Source organism: Bos mutus, chromosome 2 (genome assembly GCF_027580195.1).
Source record: "Bos mutus isolate GX-2022 chromosome 2, NWIPB_WYAK_1.1, whole genome shotgun sequence".
Taxonomy (NCBI): Eukaryota; Metazoa; Chordata; class Mammalia; order Artiodactyla; family Bovidae; genus Bos; species Bos mutus.
The window spans coordinates 41,156,348-41,167,963 of NC_091618.1; positions in this window are offsets into that span (position 1 = coordinate 41,156,348).

The following is an 11,616-nucleotide window of genomic DNA, read 5'->3' on the forward strand; positions in this document are numbered from 1 at the left end:
CACTATGCCAGCAAATTTGCAAAACTCAGCAGTGGCCACAGGACTGAAAAAGGTCAGTTTTCACTCCAATCCTAAGAAAGGCAATGCCAACGAATGCTCAAACTACCGCACAATTGCACTCATCTCAGACACTGGTAAAGTAATGCTAAAAATTCTCCTAGCCAGGCTTCAGCAATACGTAAACCGTGAACTTCCAGATGTTCAAGCTGGTTTTAGAAAAGGCAGAGGAACCAGAGATCAAATTGCCAACATCTGCTGGATCATCAAAAAAGCAAGAGAGTTCCAGAAAAACATATATTTCTGCTTTATGACTATGCCAAAACCTTTGACTGTGTGGATCACAATAAACTGTGGAAAATTCTTCAAGAGATGGGAATACGAGACCACCTGACCTGCCTCTTGAGAAACCTGTATGCAGGTCAGGAAGCAACAGTTAGAACTGGACATGGAACAATAGATTGGTTCCAAATAGGAAAAGGAGTACGTCAAGGCTGTATATTGTCACCCTGCTTATTTAACTTCTATGAAGAATACATCATGAGTAACACTGGGCTGGATAAAGCACAAGCTGGAATCAAGATTGCTGGGAGAAATATCAATAGCCTCAGATATGCAGATGACAGCACCCTATGGCAGAAAGTGAAGAAGAACTAAAGAGCTTCTTGATGAAAGTGAAAGAGGAGACTGAAAATGTTGGCTTAAAGCTCAATATTCAGAAAACTAAGATCATGGCATCCAGTCCTGTCACTTCATGCCAAATAGATGGGGAAACAGAGTCAGACTTTATTTTTGGGGACTCCAAAATCACTGGAGATGGTGACTGCAGCTATGAAATTAAAAGACGCTTACTCCTTGGAAAGAAAGTTATGACCAACCTAGACAGCATATTAAAAAGCAGAGACATTACTTTGCCAACAAAGGTCCATCTAGTCAAGGCTATGGTTTTTCCAGTGATCATATATGGATGTGAGAGTTGGACTATAAACAAAGCTAAGGGCAGAAGAATTGATGCTTTTGAACTGTGGTGTTGGAGAAGAGTCTTGAGAGTCCCTTGGACTGCAAGGAGATCCAACCAGTCCATCCTAAAGGAGATCAGCCCTGGGTGTTCATTGGAAGGACTGATGTTAAAGCTGAAACTCCAATACTTTGGCCACCTGATGTGAAGAGCTGACTCAATTGAAAAGACCCTGACGCTGGGAAAGATTGATGGCAGGAGAAGGGGACTACATAGGATGGGATGGTTGGATGGCATCACCAACTAAATGGACATGAGTTTGGGTAAACTCCGGGAGTTGGTGATAAACAGGGAGGCCTGGTGTGCTGTGGTCCATGGGGTCGCAAAGAGTTGGACAAGACTGAACTGAACTGAACTGAAGTTTCACAGCAAAACTGAGATTAAGGTAAAGTAATTTCCCCTATGCTCTCTACTCCCACAAATGCATAGTCTCCTACAGCTCAATATAAAAAAAAACTCAACCTGATCAAAAAATGGGCAGAAAACCTAATTAGACATTTTTCCAAAGAAGACATTCAGATGGTTAACAGGCACATGAAAAGATGCTCAACATTGCTGATTATTAGAGGAATGCAAATCAAAAGCACAATGAGCTATCACCTCACACTTGTCAGAATGGCCGTCATCAAAAATCTCCAAATAACAAATGTGAGTGAGGATGTGGAGAAAAGGGAACGTTTGTACATTGTTGGTGAGGGGATATGAATTAGTGCAGCCGCTATAGAAAATGGTCTGCAGGTTCCTCAAAAAACTAACAATAGAGCTACTCTATGATCCAGCAATTTCACACTTTGATGAATATCTGAAGAAAATGAAAAGAATAATTTGAAAAGATCCATGTACCTCAGTGTACATAGCAGCACTGTTTACAATAGAAGTAACCCAAGTGTCCATCAACACTTAATAAAGAAAATGTGATTTTGTTGTTGTTTAGTTGCTCAGTCCTGTCTGACTCTTTGTGACCCCATGTACTGAAGATGTGATATATATTTATATAACATATATATCACATATACGTGTGTGTATCTGTGTGTATATGTGTATATATCACATATGTATCTATGTATGTGTGTATTTGTCTATTTTGGAAAATAGTCTTATTGCACTAGCCAGAATTTCCACTGTGTAGAAAAGGAGTGGTGAGAGGGGACATCCTTGGCTTTTATGGACTTTTCTTAAATTGGACCTAAGAAAAGAGAGTAGGTCCCTCTCTGGAGATATATGGATCAGCAGCTTTGTTTCACATTCCAAAAAGTCAGAATGGTGCCCATCCACAGTGAGAATCACTAAGAGGATCCTGACTAAGGAGAATAGAAAATTTGCTTTCCAAATCAAGAAACTTTTGAGAGTGAAAGTAGTGTTATTAATAGTTAAACCAAGCGGAGAACTGGCATAAACTGGGATGTCTTGGAAAAACTCAGACGTATGTTCCCCTTAGCTCTTGCTATAAACAGAGAGAACAATGAGAGGAATCATGGCTATTCTTATATATTTTTTTAATGTCTTCAGTATTTGAATATTGCAGAGGCTGGTTTTGAAAAAGAATAATATTCACTTTGATTGCTGTTCAGTTCGGTTCAGTTCAGTTGTTCAGTCATGTCCAACTCTTTGCGACCCCATGGACCACAGCACGCCCGGCCTCCCTGTTTACCACCAACTCCCGGAGTTTACCCAAACTCATGTCCATTGAGTCGGTGATGCCATCCAACCATCTCATCCTATGTTGTCCCCTTCTCCTCCTGCCCTTAATCTTTCCCAGCATCAGGATCGTTTCAAATGAGTCAGTTCTTCACATCAGGTGGCCAAAGTATTGGAGTTTCAGCTTCAACATCAGTCCTTCCAATGAACACCCAGGACTGATCTCCTTTAGGATGGACTGGTTGGATCTCCTTGCAGTCCAAGAGACTCTCAAGAGTCTTCTCCAACACCACAGTTCAAAGGCATCAATTCTTCAGCACTCAGCTTTGTTTATAGTCCAACTCTCACATCCATACATGATCACTGGAAAAATCATAGCTTTGACTAGACAGAACTTTGCTGGCAAAGTAATGTCTCTGCTTTTTAATATGCTATCTAAGTTGGTCATAACTTGCCTTTCAAGGAGTAAGCATCTTTTAATTTCATGACTGCAATCACCAGCTACAGTGATTCTGGAGCCCCCAAAATTAAAGTCTGTCACTGTTTCCATTGTTTCCCCATCTATTTGCCATGAAGTGATGGGACCAAATGTCATGATCTTAGTTTTCTGAATGTTGAGTTTTAAGCCAACTTTTTCCACTCTCCTCTTTCACTTTCATCAAGAGGCTCTTTAGTTTTTCTTCGCTTTCTGCCATAAGGGTGGTGTTATCTGCATATCTGAGGTTATTGATATTTCTTCCGTCAATCTTGATTCCAGCTTCAGCTTCAGGATATAAAAAAATTCAGCCTCACACAATGAGTGCATATGAGTCCTGTTCATAACCATTTTAGATAATTGGATTTTTTTCTTTGCTACTAAACTAAAACTACATGAGGGTTGGTTTTCAAAAGGTTAGTTGCAATGTAGAACCTAAAACTCTATCACTGAATATTTTTGTACTCTGTTACATTAAAATACATAGGTCTGTCTTGCACATTTAATTGATGGTTATTTTCACCAGCATATGCACTTTAGATGGGTGGTATTTATGATAAAGCAGAGTTAGAAATTTGCCAGACTTTATATAAACTATGCTGTATTTGAGCCTCTGTGTAATCAACATGTATAGACATTCCTTTCCAATTTATTGGACTTACTGTTAATAGATTTTAAAGAGGAAATACTGGTAGTTTGTTTTGAATTATTTAATATGATAGCATGTTTTAAGGAAAGAAGGCAATCCTCAATTATAACACTCTTTGGGGAGTACACAATCTATTTTGTGGTGATTTGCTATATTGAAGGGCTGATAAATAATGCATTTTGGCAAAAACCAGGAAATGGTAAGAGCAGCAGAAAGGTAGTGCAGTGCAGTGGTGGGAGCATACAATTCACGATTGAAGGTCTTATCTCAGTACAGTTTTATGAAGAATTTTAAAAGGGGTACACGTGGAATCACTAGATAAACTCTGATATACTGCAAACTTGTCAATTATCATATTTTGGAATTTACACTTAGTTAAATGTTTATGGTTGATAAAAATTATTAGAGGTAAGTGACAGATTTGACATACATCTCTGGTATTTGATATTTATGTCATGAAAGAAAATGAGGCTTTACGGTAGTATGAGCCTTGGGGCAGATCATGGCTGTAGTTTGCTGATACCCAGGATACATATTCTCTTTCATTTTCTGGAACAGCTCCCAGACATGGGGCAACATTTGTGAGTGAAAAACCACCCTCTGAGGTTCAGTGCTGCATATATATAATATATTATAATGGTTTTATCAATATACATGTTCCTTAGTATCTAAGAGTTCCTTTTCCTTTATCATAATATCAACTGTTCATCAATTTATTGGCTCTCTGTTAATAACTATGAAGAAATAAGATATAAGTCATGGTCAGTCAATAAGGTGAGGTAAACAAAAAAAGTAACCCACCTGCAGTCCAGTACCAAAATATACATAAAGGTGAGAACAGTAATCAGAATCCCTACTTGACAAAGTTTCTCCTGCACACACTCTGTAATGCAGATACTTTGCTTCCTCCCACCCCGACAGTCCTTCCCTACAGATGCGCCCTTGACCACCTAACTTCCTACTGTTTCTGTCCCCTGACATCCTTTGCATTTCTTCCTAGCTTCTCTAGAATCATTTCTGACTTATCTATTTTCTTGTGGATCAGGTTTCCTTGTGCTGACTGTGGAGTATGTAACCACTCTGACATGGCTTTAGAATCACTTCTCAGAAATTAAGCCATGCTAAGCAGTCCAAGGGCTTCACGGGCGGCACCAGTGGTAAAGAACCCACCTGCCAATGCAGGAGACATAAGACATGCAGGTTCGATCCTTGGGTCAGGAAGATCCCCTGGAGGAGGGCATGCAACCCGCTCCAGTATTCTTGCCTGGAGAATACCATGGACAGAGGAGCCTGGAGGGCTACAGTCCATAAGAGCATGTCATGCAAGCAGTCCAATAGGCTAGCCAGGAACCATGTAGGGTGCTCTGTGTGTGTGTGTGTGTGTTCAGTCGCTAAGTCATGTCCAGCTCTTTGTAACCCTGTGGTCTATAGCCTACCAGGCTCCTCTATCCATGGGAGTTCCCAGGCAAGAATGGAGTGGGTTGCCATTTCCTCCTCCAGGGGATCTTCCTGACCCAGGGATCAAACCTGCATCTCTTACACAGGCAGGTGGATTCTTTACCACTTGAGCCATCTAGGAAGCCCAGGGTTTCTGAGGCCTTGTTAAGTAGGGACTTGAGAGTACAAGCTGTGACAACATACCTATAGCAAGCATCCCGAAGAGCCCGAAGATGTCCCGAAGCAACATCTTCCTTGATGTTGCACTCAGAGGAAGAAGTAGTACCTCTAGCAAATCTGGTCACATTCCTCTTTGCTTGACACCAGGCCTACCTACAGATTCTGTTGGCCATTTCTATGCTTAATACCAGGTGAAAACCTCACATAGTTGTTCCAAAGTAAAAGGAAATATTACCAGAACAATGAAATGAAGTAATGAGATGAAAAATGATAATAAAAATAGCACATCACAGAAGGAAGCCGGTCTTATTTAAAAGGAGATAAATTTAGATAAAAATGGCCAAAGACCTTGGAATCAGAGAAGCCATGAGTCAAGAGTTATTGAATCCATCCCCCCTCTTAGTGTAGAGATTTCTTGCACAAGGGCTGAAAAGTCAAATGCGTGTATAGGTACCAGCAGGTAATAAAAAAAACATTTGCCATACAAAAAGGAATGGTGGGGATGGTGGTAAACAGGAAAATGCATGTCTTGTCTACATGGGGCCGTCCTTCCATAGCTCAGTCCAATCGTTGTCTGTGAGTAAGTTTAATGTTGCTAGACCTTTCAATTTTTTAAGAACTGGAAATCCAGATTTTTGGTGATTTTTAAAAATTATTAAATATTAGCAACTTATTCAAATGTTTTAAAATATTGCCTGAAGTTAAAGAAAAGCTAGATGTGAACCAGACCTGATTCACAGTGGTGACTTTTTCTCTATGAAAAACCAGACTGATAGCACAATAAACATTTCAACACCTCTAATCCTGAATGTTTCCCTATTCTGAACCAAAGCTTTCAATATTAGTGTAATTTCCACTTAATATAACTCTATTCTCTGGATCAACACAGGAGAATCCTGTTCCTGTACTTGCTTTTTGTTCTTGAAATATGTCTTCCAAAAACAAAATGCCTAAGCTTTTATTGGAGAAGGCAATGGCACCCCACTCCACTACTCTTGCCTGGAAAATCCCATGGATGGAGGAGCCTGGTAGGCTGCAGTCCATGGGGTGGCTAAGAGTCGGACACGACTGAGCGACTTCACTTTCACTTTTCACTTTCATGCATTGGAGAAGGAAATGGCAACCCACTCCAGTGTTCTTGCCTGGAGAATCCCAGGGACGGGGGAGCCTGGTGGGCTGCGGTCTATGGGGTCGCACAGAGTCGGACACGACTGAAGCGACTTAGCAGCAGCAGCAGCAAGCTTTTATTACCTCTTTCCTTTTCTAATCCATCCAGTCCCTCTTTGTTCTCCAAACTATCTTTTTTTCTTTAATTTTTTGTTGACTTGTGCTCTTCTTTAAATTGTTTTCATCTTACTCTTTCTGAAGTACCTACAGTGACTCTCTACTGCCTTTTATTTCAAGAGCCTTCATGATCTGACCCATGGTTACCATATAAACCTCCTAGTTTATATCTTCTGCTCTAACACGTTGCTGTCATTGTCACTGTTCAGTCACTAAGTCGTGTTTGATTCTGCGACCCCAGTGACTTCCCTATCCTTCACTGTCTCCCTGGATTTGCTCAAACTCATGTCCATTACGTCGGTGATGCCATCCAACCATTTCATCCTCTGTCACCCACTTCTCCTGCCCTCTATCTTTCCATCATCAGGGTCTTTTCCAATGAGTCAGCTCTTCGCATCGGGTGCCCAAAGTATTCATCTTCAACATCAGTCTTACCGATGAATATTCAGGGTTGATTTCCTTTAGGATTAACTGATTTGATCTCCTTGCTGTCCAAGGGACTATCAAGAGTCTTCTCCAGCACCACAGTTTGAAAGCATCAATTCTTTGGCCCTCAGCCTTTCTTATGGTCCAACTATCACCTCCACACATGACTAACATGTATATAATGTTATTAGCGGGAAATAATTCCATTCCTGATGTTTCTTTCCAAGGGAGTGGAAGTCTACTGCATTCTGCTCCTGGCTTCCCTCTGTCACTTTCCTGGCTCCACCTTTGGGATACGGAAGTGATTTGTCTGATAAGTAAATCTGAGGTGAATAAACTGGACATCACAGATCAGCTTTCCTTTCTCCTACTGGGACTGAGTGACCCACAGAGGACAGAAGTCCTCCATCAGAACAGAATAAGGCTTTGGCCTCTAGTCTTCTTTTGACTTGTATAGACTCTGGTTAGAGAACTAGGGAGCTATTAATTAGGCCCTCTGAAAAATATAACCACCACATTCCCTCTCAACTCTGAAGATTCAGCCCAACTCAGAAATTGCCCCATTGATCATTGCAACTAAAGGGATTAATTCCAGAGAATTTAAGTAACTTGCCCCCAAACTAGTCAGTAGTAGGCATGAGTTTTATGTTGATAACAACGAAGTCCCTTATTTTTTCTTTCTAAGTGCAACCATTAGGAAAAACTTGATAGAGTTTTCAAAGTAGAAGATTAAGTAGGGCTAAGTTAGAGGAGGATCTCATTAGCATGCAAGGAACAAAATCTTTGGCAAAAACATCAGTGAGACGAAAACAGACTCATTGTAAGCCTGAAAAAGACCCCATTCAACTCCATCTTCATAATCTAGTCCGCAGTCACTGGTAGATTTGAGGGCAGCAGTTAAACTTTGACATTTTCTGTACCCTCTCCATCCCAAACAACTTCAGCTAAGTCAGTTTTCAAATTTAAAGCATTTCTAGAAACAAGATACTGTTCAACATAAAGGCAATAAAAAAATATGATGTCTCCTTATTGTCTTTTTCACCTTCAATATGTTTTACCAAGATTCATTTACATTAGTGACATATGTGGAGAGTTAGTCAAAAAAGGACACAACATTCCACACATCATCAAGGAGACTATCTTTCCATTGATCTATATTGACATGAACTAGCAACATGGCTGACATTTCCCCTTCTTGGACGTGAATTTTGCCCCGTTACTGAAATTCCTTCCTTGCGCTTCATAAATCTGACAGTGTGAGCCTCAGGAAGTCCAATTATCAAAGTACTGGCTGGCATTACCTCTAGTGGGCTAGAAAATGAGCAATTCTGTGTTTCCAAGGACTCTGGCTATTTAGAGTGAAAACAGAAAGGACCCCAAGGACCTATATAAGATGCAAAATTATTCAAACAGTGAAATTTATTTATTTTTTTCTGTTCTTCAGACTACCAACTGAAGAATCTGCCAATCACTTTAGATTTTAATGTGCTGGGAATTAAAGGAATTACTATATATAGCAGCATTTTAGCTGGCAAAGAACTATCAGTTTTAAATTAAGACTTTTTTTCCCAGTGAAGCATTTAGTGCATCAGAGAAACTATTCAGCAAGAAGCCTCCTTCTCCTTTTCCCACCCTGAGGCCATAACCCGAGTCACTCTACCATAAACACAAATGTTCATTGATATAGAAAATCCTTTGAAACCCATCCAAACATTTCTCTCCACTCCCTCTACTCACATGCTTCTAAAACCTTTAAAATTTATTTTTTAATTAGAGGATAAGTGCTTTATAATGTTGTGTTGGATTCTGCCATACAACAGCAGGAATCAGCTGTAATTATATATATATATATATATATATATATATATATATATATATATCTCCTCTCCCTTTTTAGCCTCCTTCCTTCACCCCATCCCATGCCTCTAGGTCATCACAGAGCACCAGGCTGGGCTCCCTGTGTTATATACCAACCACTCACCAGTTATCTGTTTTATGCATGATAGTGTATATATGTTAATGCTACTTTCTCAATTTGTCTTTTCCTCTCCTTCCCACACTGAGTCCAAAAGTCCTTTCTCTATATTTATATCTCCATTCCTTCCTTGCATATAGGTTCATTGGTACTATTATTCTAGATTCCATATACACGTGTTAATACATAATACTTGTTTTTCTCTTTCTGATTTACTTCACTCTGTATAACAGGCTCTAGATTCATCTACCTCATTACTACTGACTCAAATTCGTTCTTTATTATGGCTGAGTAACATTCCATTCTATATACACCACGTCTTCTTTATCCATTCATCTGTCGATGAACATGCCTCTAATATTAAGATTAAAAAAAATGAACATACAGGTAAATAAATATCACAGGCCTATGGAGTAAAATATAAGGAAAGATGGACATAGTCATAGAGGGTCCTAGCTGCTCATCAACTAGCCCATGGCAATCTAATCTCTCTCTTTTCTGGGCACAAAGTAAAACTACATTTCTCAGCCTCCCCTGCAGTTGTAAGAAGCCATATGATTGAGTTCTGGCCAATGGGATGCAGGCAGAAAAAATGAACATCACTTCCAGACAAAAAGTATTTGTCAGCAGATTAACACTTGATGTCACCATTTTGTTAATCCTTTCCCTGCCCAGGGGCTGCTGCTGCTGCTAAATCACTTCAGTCGTGTCCGACTCTGTGTGACCCCATAGACAGCAGCCCACCAGGCTCCCCCGTCCCTGGGACTCTCCAGGCAAGAACACTGGAGTGGGTTGCCATTTGCTTCTCCAATGCATGAAAGTGAAAAGTGAAAGGGAAGTCACTCAGTCGTGTCCAACTCTTTGCGACCCCATGGACTGCAGCCCACCAGGCTCCTCCATCCATGGGATTTTACAGGCAAGAGTACTGGAATGGGGTGCCATCGCCTTCTCCATCCCTGCCCAGCTAGGACCTGGTATTTGTGACATTTTTTCTGCTCACTCTGCTTTGAGGAGCTCTAATGGGTGATTGTGTACTAATCCAAGCCTTTGACTTTATTCTTAATGGGCTTCAGAAGTCTAGAATATGCTGATCCCATCCAGTGCTCTGATACAGGTGAGACAGATACCAGTCTCTCAGACAGCACTACAAAAAAGTTGGAATTTTGGACATGTGGCCCAATCCTTTCCCTCCCCAGAGAGAAGCTGGGATTTGGGATTTTTTTCATTCTCTAACTCAGTACTGAGCCAAGAGGAAAGGCTATGGTAAGTCCTTGCATATTAATCCAAAGAACTGCCTTTGCTTTTAAAAGCTCCCAAGGCAGGGAGGGTGTTGACCTATCAGCACTCACATTCAGGCAAGGAAGAATCCAGTATATGGTCTATGCCCACAGAAAAGTCAGAATGTTGGACACACAGCCTAATCTTTTCTTTCCTTATCCACGGAGCTGGAAGTTTCCCATCATGTGGGACTGTACCAAAGGGAAGGATTATGGCAAAATGGAGCCTCAGATTCTCCTACCAGCTTCAGTGTGGCTTGTTTTGCTCTCTTTAGTGATAGAATCATTTCAACTGATTTCTTGAGGAAAAAAGGGAAAATTGGTCCATGTCTTGTTGTGGAATCAGTGTGTCCATGGGAGAGAAAATGACAGAAGTCTCCCTATTCCCTCACCTTGCTCCATCTTAACCATTTTTAAGTACACACATCAGTGGCATTAAAAACACTCACAATGTTGTGTTACTGTCACTGCCATCAATTCACAGATCTTTTCTTCTCATGAAACTGAAACTCTATACTTATTAAGCAATAATACACCATTCCTCACTCTCCCCTTTTCATACTGTTCGTGCGGTTCTCAAGGCAAGAATACTGAAGTGGTTTGCCATTCACTTCTCCAGTGGACCATGTTTTGTTCCAACTCTCCACCATGACCCAACCATCTTGGGTGGCTCTGCATGGAATGGCTCATAGCTTCATTGAGTTACACAAGGCTGTGACCCATGTGATCATTTTGGTTAGCTTTCTGTGATTGTGGTTTTTCTTCTAGAGGCTATGTATGGGACTATAGTTTTTGCTTCTTCTTATAGTTCTTGCCTCTGCCCTGTGATGGATAAGGATAAGAGGTCTGTGCAAGCTTCCTGATGGGAGGGTCTGGCCATGGGAACAACTGGGTCTTGCTCAGTGCTCAGCAAATCTTTAAACCAGTTGTCTGCTGGTCAGTGCGGCTGTGCTCCCTCTCTGTTAGCTGTTTGGCCTGAAGTGACCCAGTCCTGGAGTCTACAGGCTCCATATAAGGGCTACTGGTGACCCCCGAAAGGACTTATGCCAACACGCACCTCCCAGGACTGCTGCTGCTACTGCCCTTGTCCCCATAGCAGGCCACTGCCGATCCAGGCCTCTGCAGAAGGACTTCAACACTCACAGGCAGGTCTTGCTCCGTTTCCTGTGGAATCACTGATCCTATCCCCTGGGTCCTGGTGCACACAAGATTTCGTTTGTGCCTTTCAAAAGTCTCTGTTTCCCCCAGTCCTGTGGAAGG